The following is a 15,354-nucleotide window of genomic DNA, read 5'->3' on the forward strand; positions in this document are numbered from 1 at the left end:
TTAACGAAGAAGAAGCCTGCGCCGGCTGGAGAAGAAGATGGTCGGATGAAACCCTTCGCCAGGTTCTCTTTGATGTACTCTTCCATGGAGTGTGTCTCGGGCAGAGACAACGGATAAGTTCGGCCTCGCGGTGGAACCTTCCCTGGAATGAGGTCGATTGGGCAGTCCCATTCTCTATGAGGAGGAAGGATATCAGCAGAGGCTTTACTGAACACATCCGTGAAGTCTTGATATGGAGGAGGCGGAACATCAGTTGACCTGGGGAAGGAAGAACAAACAGGAAGAACTTTGGCTAAACAAGTCTCAGCACAGGAGGGACCCCATGCCAGTATTTGCGTAGTCGTCCAGTCAATTGATGGGTTGTGGAGACGGAGCCATGGAAGGCCTAAAACCACTGGATGTGTGGCTCTTGGAATCACTAAAAAAGAAATATACTCAGAATGAAGAACTCCCACTCTCAGACGAACTGGAAGAGTCCTTAAGGAAATGACTGCGTCAAAAATCTTGCTGCCATCCACGGCAGTCAAAGAGATGGACGAGGACAGTCTCTCGGTGGGTAGGGACCACCGTTTAACATAAACTTCGGTTATGAAATTCCCAGCTGCTCCGGAATCAAGGAGGGCAATGACGTTCCTGTAACGTTGAGCAATTTGGAGCGACACTGGGAGGTTACAGTCATGAGGAGATGGAGAGGAGATCATCACTCCTAGCCGGCCCTCTCCTTGGCGAGCTAGGATCTGGAGTCCCGGACGTTTGGGACAGGCATTGATAGTGTGCGACGGAGCTGCACAGTAGAGACAGAGAGACTCAGAGAGACGTTTTCGGCGCTCAGCAGGAGATAGACGGGAACGACTAATTTGCATAGGCTCATCCTTGGATGGAGATGGTTGACGAGAAGGAGGAGCAGAAGATTTAGGAGTAGATGATCTTCCTCGCTCGGTTGCTCTCTCTCTAAAACGTAGATCAACCTTCGTGCAAAGAGAAATTAGCTCATCCAACTTAGAGGGCAAGTCTCTGGTAGCTAACTCATCCTTGATGCGTTCTGATAAGCCATGCCAGAATGCAGCATACAGGGCCTCGTCGTTCCATGCCAGTTCGGATGCCAGGATTTTAAACTGTATAAGATACTGTCCCACGGTACGTGTTCCCTGGCGTAAACGAAGAATCTCAGATGAAGCAGATGTTATCCGGCCTGGCTCGTCGAAGATGCGCCTGAATGTAGCTACAAAGTCAGTATAGGAGGATAGCAGGGGATCAGACTTCTCCCATAAAGGTGATGCCCAGTCAAGGGCTGAGCCACTGAGAAGGGAGATGATATAGGCAATTTTGGTACGGTCACTGAAGAAATTGCCAGGTAGAAGCTCAAAGTGGATTTCACATTGATTGAGAAATCCCCTGCAGAACCTTGGAGATCCATCAAATTTTGCTGGCGTTGGAAGATGAAGATGTGGACTGGAAATGGGTAAGGTGGGTGGGGTTACAGCTGGTGTCACTGTAGTGGACGCACCGGACGTGCCAGGTCCACGGAGGGTCGTTTGAATCCCATCCAGCCGTGTGGAGAGATCCTGGAGACAGCGGATGATGTGGCCCTGTGCAGCCTCCTGATGTTCAAGTCGGGCTGCCAGTTCTTGCATCGGCCTGGCCGCTTGATCCTGGTCTCCGGCTGGATTCATTAGGTCAGTGCTTACTGTCACAACTGAGGGCCTGAGTTGACGGGAGGCAACCTCAGTTGTAGGGGCTGAGATGTAACGGAACCTGGGAGGTTGTATCAGACCCCTAGACATGTAAGTAACATGTAGAATAACTGCCCGAAGGCGTGACCACGACAACCAGGATAAAAGTCAATGATGTTTATTATGACAAACTCCGTAACACAGCAGAAAATAAGAAAACATAAAAGTCAGCAGGGCAATAATACAGTTCCTGGGTACTACAGGGTGGCAAGGGCCACAGGCACTGGTAGTGTGAGACAGTTCTAATAATCTTCTGGTTGGAAAGTCCTTACCAGGCCTGACTGTAGCAATGGAGAGAACCCAGGATCGTACCAGCTGGTGTTCCAGGAAAGGCTGGGCTGCAGAAGATAAAACGGCTGCTGTGGATACTGGCTGGAACCAGACTGTTGTTGGTACGGAGTGGATACTGGCTGGAACCAGTTAAATAATAAACGAACTTGAGAGCGATGAAATAATACCGGTGGAGAGTGGTAAACTGCAGAAAGGACACCGGCCCTTTAAGGGAAGCTGTACACTGCTGGAAGCTGGGCTGGAAGCAGGTGATTGACTTGAGAGCGATGAAATAATAATACCGGTGGAGAGTGGTAAACTGCAGAAAGGACACCGGCCCTTTAAGGGAAGCTGTACACTGCTGGAAGCTCGGCTGGAAGCAGGTGATTGCTGTAGCTGGAAACAGGTGAGTCCAGAATGGATCGGAGAGTCAGGCTACACCGCAGATGGAATGCTGGTGCGGGTCTCTATAGCAGAAGTCTGGAGACAGGAGCTGGAACCTGGAAGACAACCACAGGAGAGAGACAAACTGGAACTAGGTTAGACAACCAAAGCACTGACGCCTTCCTTGTTCAGGCACAGCTTACTTATACCTGCAGCAAGGAAGGGGTTGGCTAGGCAATTATGCAAATCAACAATACAGACAGCAGATTGGTGGAAATGATCAGATGACAAAAACCAAGATGGCTGCGCCCATGCAGACACTTGGAGGGAAGTTTGGTTTGTAATCCATGTGAGAATTGAAACAGTAATGGCGACGCCGGCCACAGGAGACGCCAGACTGACAAGTGCACATTTAACCACGCGGGCACAGCGGAGGCCGCGGCTGATGAAATCACCACTCTGACATTCTGCATGTGAAAACTCAGAAACAGCGGGATCCGGTCCTGGAATGCTGAGCCAGCCTTAGGAGGCATCTGAAGGGTAAGTAATGGCGTCCAGATACCCGGATCGTGACAGATTCCTTCTGACAGCCAGCATCCTGATTGTTGGGATGCCAACTACATGCCGTTACGAGCACGGTGAAGTGTGATTCATCTGACTATATCACCTTTCTCCATTACTTTGTTAATCTATTTAACAGCAGTATCCTTTTGTGAAGACATGTATAACACATAATATACAGTACAAAAACATATAACAATATAATAGTCATAAATGAAAAGGGAGTATGTTGTATAGCTACGGGATTTTAAGAGGAACCTAAAGTATGAGGGATTAGGTAGGACAAACATCTTAAATACTATGGAAGATACATGGAAGAGGACACAGAATAACACTATTAACAAAAGAGTCATGAAAAAAAAAATTAAATTAGGAATAATTCAATGGTTTCATTGAGGCCATAAGGGTAAAACATTCTCAAAACATATATCCAATAAAACTTCCCCTGCATATGGTCGCTGAGGACCTACGACTGCCCTAAGAGGTTCAGGGTTGGGTTGGCAGAGTGCATGTTAGGGAAGTGGTAGATACCCATTTAGTAATATTTCTGTGGTGTTCAAGAAGTTTCACTTTGTACTTTCTTGTAGTCCGAACATACGCTTGAGAATCTTTTGGAGTTGGGCGTCTATTTTGATTCTTTTTGCTAAAAATGCATCTTTGTCACACACAATACACAAGAGTCATATTTCAAATTAATCATCAGTCTCCTCTGCCAAAGTTAGCAGAGTTGCATGGGACCTGGCAGCTCATCCACGCCAGGCATCTTGCTGCGTGGTGTATTGAGGCTAGATGTATGAGAACGCATCTGTAGTGCGCCAAACATGGAGTTTTGTATTTTGTGACAGAAGTTCTCTGCCTTTACTCTTCACAAATATGCATTGCTAGGTAGGAAGAGTGGTTCACACATTGCAATCCACCAGTAATATCCTATTCAGAGGAGCACTTGCCAGAACTTTTTGATTTAAACTGCTTATGCATGCCACATTTTAAAATTTGCAGTGAAAAAAATCTGAAGCTGCTGGCCAATTTTTCCTTGCACTTTGAATAATTATCAAAATTATCATTACTATTATTATATACTACAATCTTGGAATAAGCACCTCTGTCCATTACTTCCCTTTGCTAATGATTTTTTTTTTTTGTAACCATTAGCTGGTTCTGCTCTCCTGGCCTCTGAAACTCCTCCCATTTCACTCTTCTACAGTTTCCTGCTTTTAAAGTCACTGATGTCTTCTTTTATGGCCATGATAGCCATAATTTTATGCAGCCAGGGCTGTGCAGCATGTGTGTGCAATGTTGTGATAATGGAAAAGTAACACCTGTACGACCTTTGCTTTCAAGAAGTGCGTTGCACCCAGGTGTTATGCTTAGTTTTTCTCTCACCACTACAGATTGATTGGATTTTTAGATTACAATTTCCTTATTATCCACCAACTAATAAATGTAGTCGCAGACTGATTTTCCATCTTTTTTTTTCCAAGTACAAGGAAGTGTGGGAGTCATCTTGAAAAAAAAACTAAAAGTACAAGATGGCACGCTTGGTCATACAAAGCAGCATGAGCTTTATTGCAGTTTATAAATGGTCCTAAAATGGTAATAAAATCATGAACACATTGCCGTAGATGACACTGTAGACAAAATACACAGAAATAAACTTGTACTGTAGAAGAGACTGAAATTCAGAGTGACAAGAGGAAACAGCTGAAATTCCATAATTTTTTCATTAAACGCGCAATTACTGCAATCAGGGTACATAGTCGATTTCAGTTAGAAAACCTATAACCCACTGTCATATTTTACATGTCTATTTCAAGTAATGTAGAATAGGAAATGATTAATTTTGAAGATACATTGAGCCTCTCAATACAATTCTCCATAAATATATGGTTTGCCATTTGAAGGAAAAACAGTTTTATGCAGATTCATTTGCAATAAAGGGAACATGTCTGTCACAGACTGAAAAACAGACTTGATTTTTCACTTGCAAGAGGCATGGGCTGTCAGAAGTGTAGCAGCCCTAGCAATGCCTCTATCAGCAAAGCACACCAAAACAAATTTATAAATGTTAATACAATCTGAAAAAGGTCAGGTTACTATTTTGACAAATGTCTGTTACAGAGAGCCACTGAGTCAATACAAAATGTACGGAGAAAAGTACTACCTTTTACTTTTTTGGAACATTACATGTGACAATTTATTTTAGGCTTCAGGCAATATATTTGAAAAAATGAAAATGTTAAAATAAACAGATGTTTTGTCCTTTAACAGCAAGGTAAAAATAAAGAATGGCTAATAATAACTCAAGAACTCATACAAATATAAAATGGGCCATAGATCTGCGGCCCATTTCCCTGTTCTGGCGATGCTGATCTGATCATTGGTAGACTCCTATGATCGCAAAATCCTTCATGCTAAAATTTCACAGACTCGCCGATTCCTATAACTTTTGAGTCAAAATAGGCAAATTGAGGCTTTCGAATGTGTTAGATTTTGCCCACTCATCGACAAAAAATGGGGAATTGCCCCAATTAATTGTAGATGTTACTTAATAACTTAACATTACTTAATATTTTGGTGCAAAGCACTATCATTACTGCTAACATTATACTCCTGGTTCGAGCAAAAAAAAAATGCAAAGTGTTGGGTTATGCAATCTGTTTTATAGCAATGATAAGTATAAGTCAGTGGGGTAAACAACAAATAGTAGTTCAACACAGTAAATACAGGTAGTCCACATATAGTCAACTACATAACCATGAGCAAAGACTAATCAGAACCAAATAAGACTGTGGGCTAAATGTAATAGCCTCCAAGTTGCCAGAAGTCAACTCTGATGCTATTACAAAAGGTTAATATCAAGAGTGGTGGGATGGGGGTGAGGTGTCTTGACGGAGCAGAAGGAGGGGTAAAAGTTGTAAATCTGTTCAAGATTATGTGGGAGGTTTTGAAGATCCTGAGGTAGAAACGAGAAGGACTGATCGCCAAATCCATAAACACGAAACGTTAGTTAAGAGAGATTATTGTAGGTGTAAATCCATCTGTAGAAGAGGGCCAAAGCCAGGCTCTATACTCAGGAGACTCTAAAATCTCAACCAGTCAAACCAAGTGTCAGAGAAGTCTGAGTAAGCAGGGTGGAAGTGGTTAAGTCTTCCATGATCATCTAGAGATCAACTCTCTGGAACAACTGAGAACTAGCAGAAGAAAGGGGTCTCCACAAAGGATCACAGCTCTATTAACACTCATAAGGTGTCTGAGCAGTGATTTTTTAAACTGAGAAAGGGGTATATCGATTGGATTAAAAAGTCACAACTCAGGAGTGAAAGGGAGCAAAAGTCCAGTGATAATTTTAGAGAGCCTCCGAAGGGTCTGCAAAACCCAACCACTGAAGGGCAATGCCACCAAATATGTAATGGAGCGCTTGATGCTCGAACATATTCCCAATAGAGATCAGAGGACTTGGAAACATCATGGGATGATGAGTAAGACATTTATACCATTGAAAGAATATCCTATACTATATCTCTAATACTTGTATGTAGGAGAAGCTGGCAAAGATATATTGGAATATCTAAGCCCATTGCTCCATTGATGAGCTCCATAGCAAGCGCTTTGGCCCACATCAGTGTATAGGTGGGTAGATTCAAGTGGGTTGGATGTCCACCCAAAGGATGTGTGACGGGGTAATGACTGAATACAGTTTCTAAGCTGAAGATAAATCCAAGATGAATGGGATGGCAGTTCAAAGGTATGCTGGAGATCTGAGAAAGAACGCACTTTACCACTATCTATGAGCTGCCCTAGACAGACGACACTGAGGACCGAGGTTGAAAGAGACGTGGGAAAGGCAGGGGGGATCAGAGTTAAGTGATAGAGGAATACGTATCAATTCTCCAGGAGCAAATAAAGGTGCCTACATTTGTTTCAGCAGGTTCAAGTTGGGTCTAGGGTAAGATGCTCAATACGGAAGACTTTAGTTAGCCATGGAAGGACAAATAGGATAATCTGTACTGTCTGACTTTCAATAAGTGGTCACTGAGTCAAGGCTGATGTCTGAATCATCTCAATTATATGTGCTAAGTTTACAGAGTGATAGTAGCTTAAAAAAGGAAAAGACGCAATAATGCATGAAATGGAGCATGGTCGAACCAGGTGATTTGACCAATTATACTAGTGGATTATAGGTATAAATGTCTATAGTTTACTAGGAAACAGTCTATTCGAGAATTGACAAAACGAGGAGAGTAAGAAATATATATAATCATGAACATGGTAGACGGGGGAATAATCCATAGATCAACCAACTGATGGGCATGAAGGAGCCGATGAATCATATTGTAGCTATGCAAAGGAAAGTGGAGAAAAGTATAAGGAAACAGTCAAGAGCAGAGTCTAAGAGCAAATTGAAGTCACCTCCAATAATCAAAAACCCCTCTCAGTGGCTCCAGAAGTCGCAACATCTAACCCAGAAACTGTTGCTGGTTGGTAGAGTAAATGTTAGCAAACGTGTCTGTCTGGTTAAAGAGTTTACACCGAAGAACCTGACCCCGAACCTCCTTTAAAATATGATGGGGAGAAGGAGGCAATCTACAGAAGATTAAGACTGCAACATCTAACGATTTACCAAAAGGATGATTGTTACAATAAACATGGGGTTAATAGTATTACTTATTATTGAGGAGACATGTAATTTAAAGTGTTTCCTGGAGAGTTGCAACAACTACTTTAGCAGAGAGGAGCTCTCTTAAAAGGGTAGAGTGCTTTTTTAGGTAAATTAAGTCCCTCAGCGTTAATGGAGTAGAATTTAAAACAATGAGAATTGGTGGAAGCCATAGGGGTAAAAGCGGAGGGGTAAGGAGTGTAACTGTATGAAAAAGCTTCGAATACATGGGCCCCAAATGGAGAAGGCATGGTAACCAGAAATACAAGGAAGGGAAGAAAAGAAAGTAAGATAGAAAAAAGAGAAGAAAAGAAAGAGGTGAAGGGGATAAGAGAGGAAAAATTAACAAAGAAAATGAGTTTTGCATACAACCCAAAATGTTTATTAAGAATACTGTACATAACAGACAACTGCATATAAATACTGTTGTCAGAAGAGAGAGGCAACAAGCCAAACCCATGATCCGAGAGGTGCGGAGTAACCCACGTGGGGTAGGGTGGTGGTGCCCACCCGCCTGGATGTGCAAAACCATCAAAATATTGAATAAACGTACTATCAAATACCTGTAAAACATCTGGCTACAGACATATGAGAGCATTAAAGGTGAATGCAATATAAATATCTTGAATATATTGTAAAAGGAAACTGCAAAACAAATGGGGAATGATGAACAATTAGTACCTAGTATGGTATCAACAAATAAATAGCGTGGCAGATTTAAATAAGAAAAAGTACCTCAAATAGGAATATTTAAAAGAAATAATTCAAGGAAAAAGGACAGGGCAGTCAGACTAATAAACAGTCCATCAGCTGTAAAGCATACTGGAGTGAATGAACTTTCATTTGCAGCCATCAGATGCCTACTATCGAGACAATCCAGACAGAGCAGTCATATAGAGAGTACAGTCCAGTGTCTTTAACGCATGAGTAAGCCTATGGACATTCAACGGCAGCCAGTTTTGGAGTGGCCAGGTCGCTGGGAGAGCTCACCAGGTTTATTCCCACGCACTGTATGGAACAGTTTACGAAGTGAACGTAAAGGAGAGTATTCTAACTGAGAACTCAGTCCAATTAGATAGGAGAGGCTTTAGGATGCCGATAGTATCAAAGTATTTATCCAAATCATCAGGGTGTTGAAAGGGGATCCGGTCTGAAGATCAACACTGTCTAGGTCGACATTGTTTATGTCGACCACTATAGGTTGACAGTCACTAGGTCAACAGGGTTGGAAGGTCGACAGGGTTTCTAGGTTGACATGTGCTAGGTCGACAGGTCAAAAGGTCGACATGAGTTTTTCACATTTTTTTTTCTTTTTTTGAAAATTTTCATACTTAATGGTCCATGTGGACTACGATTGGAATGGTAATCTGTGCCGAGCGAAGCACTTTGCCGTGAGCCATGCGAGGGGACACAGTGCACTAATTCGGCTTCCCGGTCACTGTACGCAGAAAACAACACCTAAAAAACAAAACCCATGTCGACCATTTGACCTGTCGACCTAGCACCCTGTCGACATTCCAACCCTGTCAACCTAGTGACTGTCGACCTATAGTGGTCGACCTAGACACTGTCGATTTGATGATCCACACCCGTTGAAAGATAGCATGGTAGCCATTATGTGATACCTGGATACTCAGCGGAAAAACCACAGTGAAACTTAACTTTTTGTTTAAGATCAGTGAGAGGCTGAAGGAAGTGTCTTTACTGGAGGGTACTCCATGAAAGGTCAGGGTGAATTTTATCACTATTTAACTTGATGGCCTCCAGTTTCCGTTCCCTACAAAGAACTTCCTCTCGAACAGTGTGATACTGCAGGTAACAAAAAAGTCCCTAAGAGCTTTGCTCTGGAGACTATGTGGACGAAGCATGGTGAGCTTTGTTCAATAGAATGACATTATCAGGGTCTACACCAGTAATTTTATTGAAGATTTTTGTGGGTGGGTCAATGATTACAGGGCCTTAAACATCTTCTGAAATCTCCCTAAAATGGAGGTTGTTGCACTGCTCTCTTTTGTACAGGTCGTCCAGACGACAGAGTGTGGCTCTCATCTCCTGAGCATGTACTGATACCGTGTCCTGTAATATAGATTGTAACTTTCCCGACATGGTCCTTTAGCTCGGACATGCATTGAGAAGTTTGTGCAATATCTGCTTTAGTGTGGCAATTTCTGTAAGACTTATTTAGGTCAAGAAAGTCATGCTTGGAAGAAAGATCTTGTTTAGAAAGCAAGTACATTTGCCAGATTAGCAACAGTACCAACATCAGAACCCAGGTGAGCCGGAGATGCCATATGATGGATGCCTTCTGAAGCCTGAGATGAATTGGACAGAGATTAGGTCACCACAGTAGAAGAGTCTGTACTGGTGTCAAATAGCAAAACAGATTGGATTGCATGGAACTGTCACTTTGCTTTTTGTTAGCGGGCATCTGCACATCCCTCTTGTTCATCCACATTCAGGAAATTATGTGTAAATTAAGGGCAGCTAAGATAATAGCATTCACATTACAGATACAAATTGTGCATAAAAATATCCAGTACCATAGCCACTATCCACAGTCCCCCATAGTGGGCGGTTAGTTCAGGGGGTCATGGACGCATGGTATAGTGGAACTCAAGCCATGTGAGAAAGGTTATGGAGGACTAATAAGAAGTGGAGGTTAGCTCGCAATCCCAGAGTGCCCCCCAGATGGTGCTGGAAGCACTCTGTAGTTACAGTAAGGACACACACACCAAGCAACAAGGCTGCGAATGGTGACAGATTCTCGTAGAATTTAAGTTATTAGATAAATGGGAGCAGGCTAGGGATTGAACAAATGTACAATAAGTGTCCCAGGTGAGTCCCATCAGCAGTGTCATGCATAGAGTGAATCTACTGTAAGTCAAGGGACTGTCCACTGCTGATCATTACAAGCAAGTGTCTGCTGTTCACATTATAGAAGCTACGCTGCTGGCAGCGATGGGTCCGGTCTTACGTGGGATGCAGGGGTCAGAGAATAATCTGAGTATTTCCCGCAGAGATCCAATGACAAGCAGTCCTGTAGGGGAATCCAAAATCAGCGGGGAGATCCAAATGCAGACTCCATTGGCACTCAGTGGGAGGACAGCATGGCTCATTCCTCAGCCTTCAGTCTTTACACACCACTAAAGGCAGACAGTCATGAAGAAGGAGCCAAGGAGGTAATTATGGGCATCTGAGCTCCAAATCGTGTCCCTGATGCAGTTGCAGCAAGAACAGTGGAGCAGACAGATGAGACCAAAGGGCGATGACTAATAACAATATGGTGCAGGCCTGGAGCAGGTATCTAGCGCTCAAATGGAGGCTCAGATGGTCAGAGAACAGTTGCTGTAGTGGTAGGGCAACACAGCAGTGGTTCAAGCAGTCAAACATGCAGGTCTCCGGTAGTGGCGTAATCGCATATACACAAACACACTATTAATAACAGATTGATGTAATAATAAGATTTTACTCACCGGTAAATCTATTTCTCGTAGTCCGTAGTGGATACTGGGAACTCCGTAAGGACCATGGGGAATAGCGGCTCCGCAGGAGACTGGGCACAACTAAAGAAAGCTTTAGGACTACCTGGTGTGCACTGGCTCTTCCCTCTATGACCCTCCTCCAAACCTCAGTTAGGATACTGTGCCCGGAAGAGCTGACACAATATAAGAAAGGATTTTGAATCCCGGGTAAGACTCATACCAGCCACACCAATCACACCGTATAACTCGTGATACTATACCCAGTTAACAGTATGAAATATAACTGAGCCTCTCAACGGATGGCTCAACAATAACCCTTTAGTTAACAATAACCATATACAAGTATTGCAGACAATCCGCACTTGGGATGGGCGCCCAGCATCCACTACGGACTACGAGAAATAGATTTACCGGTGAGTAAAATCTTATTTTCTCTGACGTCCTAAGTGGATGCTGGGACTCCGTAAGGACCATGGGGATTATACCAAAGCTCCCAAATGGGAGGGAGAGTGCGGATGACTCTGCAGCACCGAATGAGCAAACTCTAGGTCCTCCTCAGCCAGGGTATCAAACTTGTAAAATTTAGCAAATGTGTTTTGACCCCGACCAAGTAGCTGCTCGGCAAAGTTGTAAAGCCGAGACCCCTCGGGCAGCCGCCCAAGAAGAGCCCACCTTCCTCGTGGAATGGGCTTTCACTGATCTAGGATGCGGCAGTCCAGCCGCAGAATGTGCAAGCTGAATCGTACTACAGATCCAGCGAGCAATAGTCTGCTTTGAAGCAGGAGCACCCAGCTTGTTGGGTGATTACAGGATAAAAAACGAGTCAGTTTTCCTGACACTAGCTGTCCTGGAAACATAAATTTTCAGGGCCCTGACTACGTCCAACAACTTGGAATCCTCCAAGTCCTTAGTAGCCGCAGGCACTACAATAGGTTGGTTCAAATGAAAAGCTGATACCACCTTAGGGAGAAACTGGGGACGAGTCCTCAATTCTGCCCTATCCATATGGAAAATCAGATAAGGGCTTTTATATGACAAAGCCGCCAATTCTGACACACGCCTGGCCGAAGCCAAGGCCAACAGCATGACCACTTTCCACGTGAGATATTTCAAATCCACGGTTTTTAGTGGCTCAAACCAATGTGACTTTAGGAAATCCAACACCACGTTGTGATCCCAAGGTGCCACTGGAGGCACAAAAGGGGGCTGAATATGCAGCACTCCCTTAACAAATGTCTGAACATCAGGCAGTGAAGCCAGTTCTTTCTGGAAGAAAATCGACAGAGTCGAAATCTGGACCTTAATGGAACCCAATTTTAGGCCCATAGTCACCCCTGACTGTAGGAAGTGCAGAAAACGGCCCAACTGAAATTCCTCCGTTGAGCCTTCCTGGCCTCACACCACGCAACATATTTTCGCCATATGCGGTAATAATGGTTTGCGGTCACTTCTTTCCTAGCTTTAATCAGCGTAGGGATGACTTCCTCCGGAATGCCCTTTTCCTTCAGGATCCGGCGTTCAACCGCCATGCCGTCAAACGCAGCCGCGGTAAGTCTTGGAACAAACAGGGCCCCTGCTGCAGCAGGTCCTGTCTGAGCGGCAGAGGCCATGGGTCCTCTGAGATCATTTTTTGAAGTTCTGGGTACCAAGCTCTTCTTGGCCAATCCGGAACCACGAGTATAGTTCTTACTCCTCTCCTTCTTATTATTCTCAGTACCTTGGGTATGAGAAGCAGAAGAGGGAACACATACACCGACTGGTACCCCCACGGTGTTACCAGAGCGTCCACAGCTATCGCCTGAGGGTCCCTTGACCTGGCGCAATATCTTTATAGCTTTTTGTTGAGGCGGGACGCCATCATGTCCACCTGTGGCCTTTCCCAATGGTGTACAATCATTTGGAAGACTTCTGGATGAAGTCCCCACTCTACCGGGTGGAGGTCGTGCCTGCTGAGAAAGTCTGCTTCCCAGTTGACCACTCCGGGAACGAACACTGCTGACAGTGCTAACACATGATTTTCCGCCCATCGGAAAATCCTTGTGGCTTCTGCCATCGCCATCCTGCTTCTTGTGCTGCCCTGTTGGTTTACATGGGCGACCGCCGTGATGTTGTCTGACTGGATCAGCACCGGCTGGTGTTGAAGCAGGGGTCTAGCCTGACTTAGGGCATTGTGAATGGCCCTTAGTTCCAGAATATATATGTGTAGGGAAGTCTCCTGACTCGACCATAGTCCTTGGAAGTTTCTTCCCTGTGTGACTGCCCCCCAGCCTCGAAGGCTGGCATCCGTGGTCACCAGGACCCAGTCCTGTATGCCGAATCTGCGGCCCTCTAGAAGATGAGCACTCTGCAGCCACCACAACAGCGACACCCTGGCCCTTGGAGACAGGGTTATCAGCCGATGCATCTGAAGATGCGACCCGGACCACTTGTCCAACAGATCCCACTGGAAGATCCTTGCATGGAACCTGCCGAATGGAATTTCTTCGTAAGAAGCTACCCTCTTTCCCAGGACTCGCGTGCATTGATGCACCGACACCTGTATTTGTTTTAGGAGGTCTCTGACTAGAGATGACAACTCCTTGGCCTTCTCCTCCGGGAGAAACACTTTTTTCTGTTCTGTGTCCAGAACCATACCCAGGAACAGTAGACGCGTCGTAGGAACCAGCTGCGACTTTGGAATATTCAGAATCCAGCCGTGCACTTCACAAGATAGTGCTACTCCGACCAACAACTGCTCCCTGGACCTCTCCTTTATAAGGAGATCGTCCAAGTACGGGATAATTATAACTCCCTTTTTTCGAAGGAGTATCATCATTTCGGCCATTACCTTGGTAAATACCCTCGGTGCCGGGGACAGACCAACGGCAACGGCTGGAATTGGTAATGACAGTCCTGTACCACAATTTTGAGGTACTCCTGGTGAGGAGGGTATCCAGTGATACCATGTAATCCCCTTCGTCCAGGCTTGCAATAACCGCCCTGAGCGATTCCATTTTGAACTTGAACCTTCGTATATAAGTGTTCAAGGATTTCAATTTTAGAATGGGTCTCGCCGAACCGTCTGGTTTCGGTACCACAACCATTGTGGAATAGTAACCCCGGCCTTGTTGAAGGAGGGGTACCTTGATTATCACCTGCTGGAGTACAGCTTGTGAATTGCCGCCAGTAGTACCTCCCCTCGAGGGCAGTAGGCAAGGCTGATTTGAGGTAACGGCGAGGGGGAGTCGCCTCGAACTCCAGCTTGTATCTCAGTGATACTACTTGCAGAACCCAGGGATCCACCTGTGAGCGAGCCCACTGGTCGCTGAAGTTCCCGAGACGCGCCCCCACCGCACCTGGCTCGACCTGTGGAGCCCCAGCGTCATGCGGTGGACTCAGAGGAAGCGGGGGAAGATTTTTGAGCCTGGGAACTGGCTGTCTGGTGCAGCTTTTTCCCTCTTCCTTTGTCTCTGTGCCGAAAGGAAGCGCCTTTGACCCGCTTGCTTTTCTGAAGCCGAAAGGACTGTACCTGATAATACGGTGCTTTCTTAGGCTGTGAGGAAACCTGAGGTAAACATTTTTCTTTCCCAGCTGTTGCTGTGGATACGAGGTCCCAGAGACCATCCCCAAACAATTCCTCACCCTTATAAGGCAGAATCTTCATGTGCCTTCTAAAGTCAGCATCGCCTGTCCACTGCCAGGTCCCTAATACCCTCCTGGCAGAATGGACATTGCATTAATTCTGGATGCCAGCCGACAAATATCCCTCTGTGCATCCCTCATATATAAGACGACGTCTTTAATATGCTCTATGTTAGCAAAATAGTATCCCTGTCCTGACAGGGTAATAGACCACGCTGTAGCAGCACTATCCATGCTGAGGCAATTGCAGGTCTCAATATAGTACCTGAGTGTGTATATACAGACTTCAGGATAGCCTCCTGCTTTTTATCAGCAGGCTCCTTCAAAGTGGCCGTATCCTAAGACGGCAGTGCCAACTTTTATGACAAACCTTATCCACCCTAGGGGATATCTCCCAACGTGACCTATCCTCTGGCGGGAAAAGGTACGCCATCAGTAACTTTTTAGAAATTACCAGTTTCTTATCGGGGGAACCCACGCTTCTTCACACACTTCATTCACTCATCTGATGGGGGAACAAAACACTGGCTGCTTTTTCTCCCCAAACATAAAACCCCTTTTTTGTGGTACTTGGGTTAATGTCAGAAATGTGTAACACATTTTTCATTGCCGAGATCATGCAACGGATGTACCTAGTGGATTGTGT

The 15,354-nt window shown here is 44.9% G+C and overlaps 1 protein-coding gene across 1 annotated transcript in view; it reads right to left on the bottom strand.

Annotated features, from left to right (window-relative positions):
- Positions 1-15,354, bottom strand: part of EXOC4 (exocyst complex component 4) — an 868,528-nt gene that overhangs the window by 470,127 nt on the left and 383,047 nt on the right. The gene's annotated exons all lie outside the window — the stretch shown is intronic.

This window comes from Pseudophryne corroboree, chromosome 6 (assembly GCF_028390025.1).
Source record: "Pseudophryne corroboree isolate aPseCor3 chromosome 6, aPseCor3.hap2, whole genome shotgun sequence".
NCBI lineage: Eukaryota > Metazoa > Chordata > Amphibia > Anura > Myobatrachidae > Pseudophryne > Pseudophryne corroboree.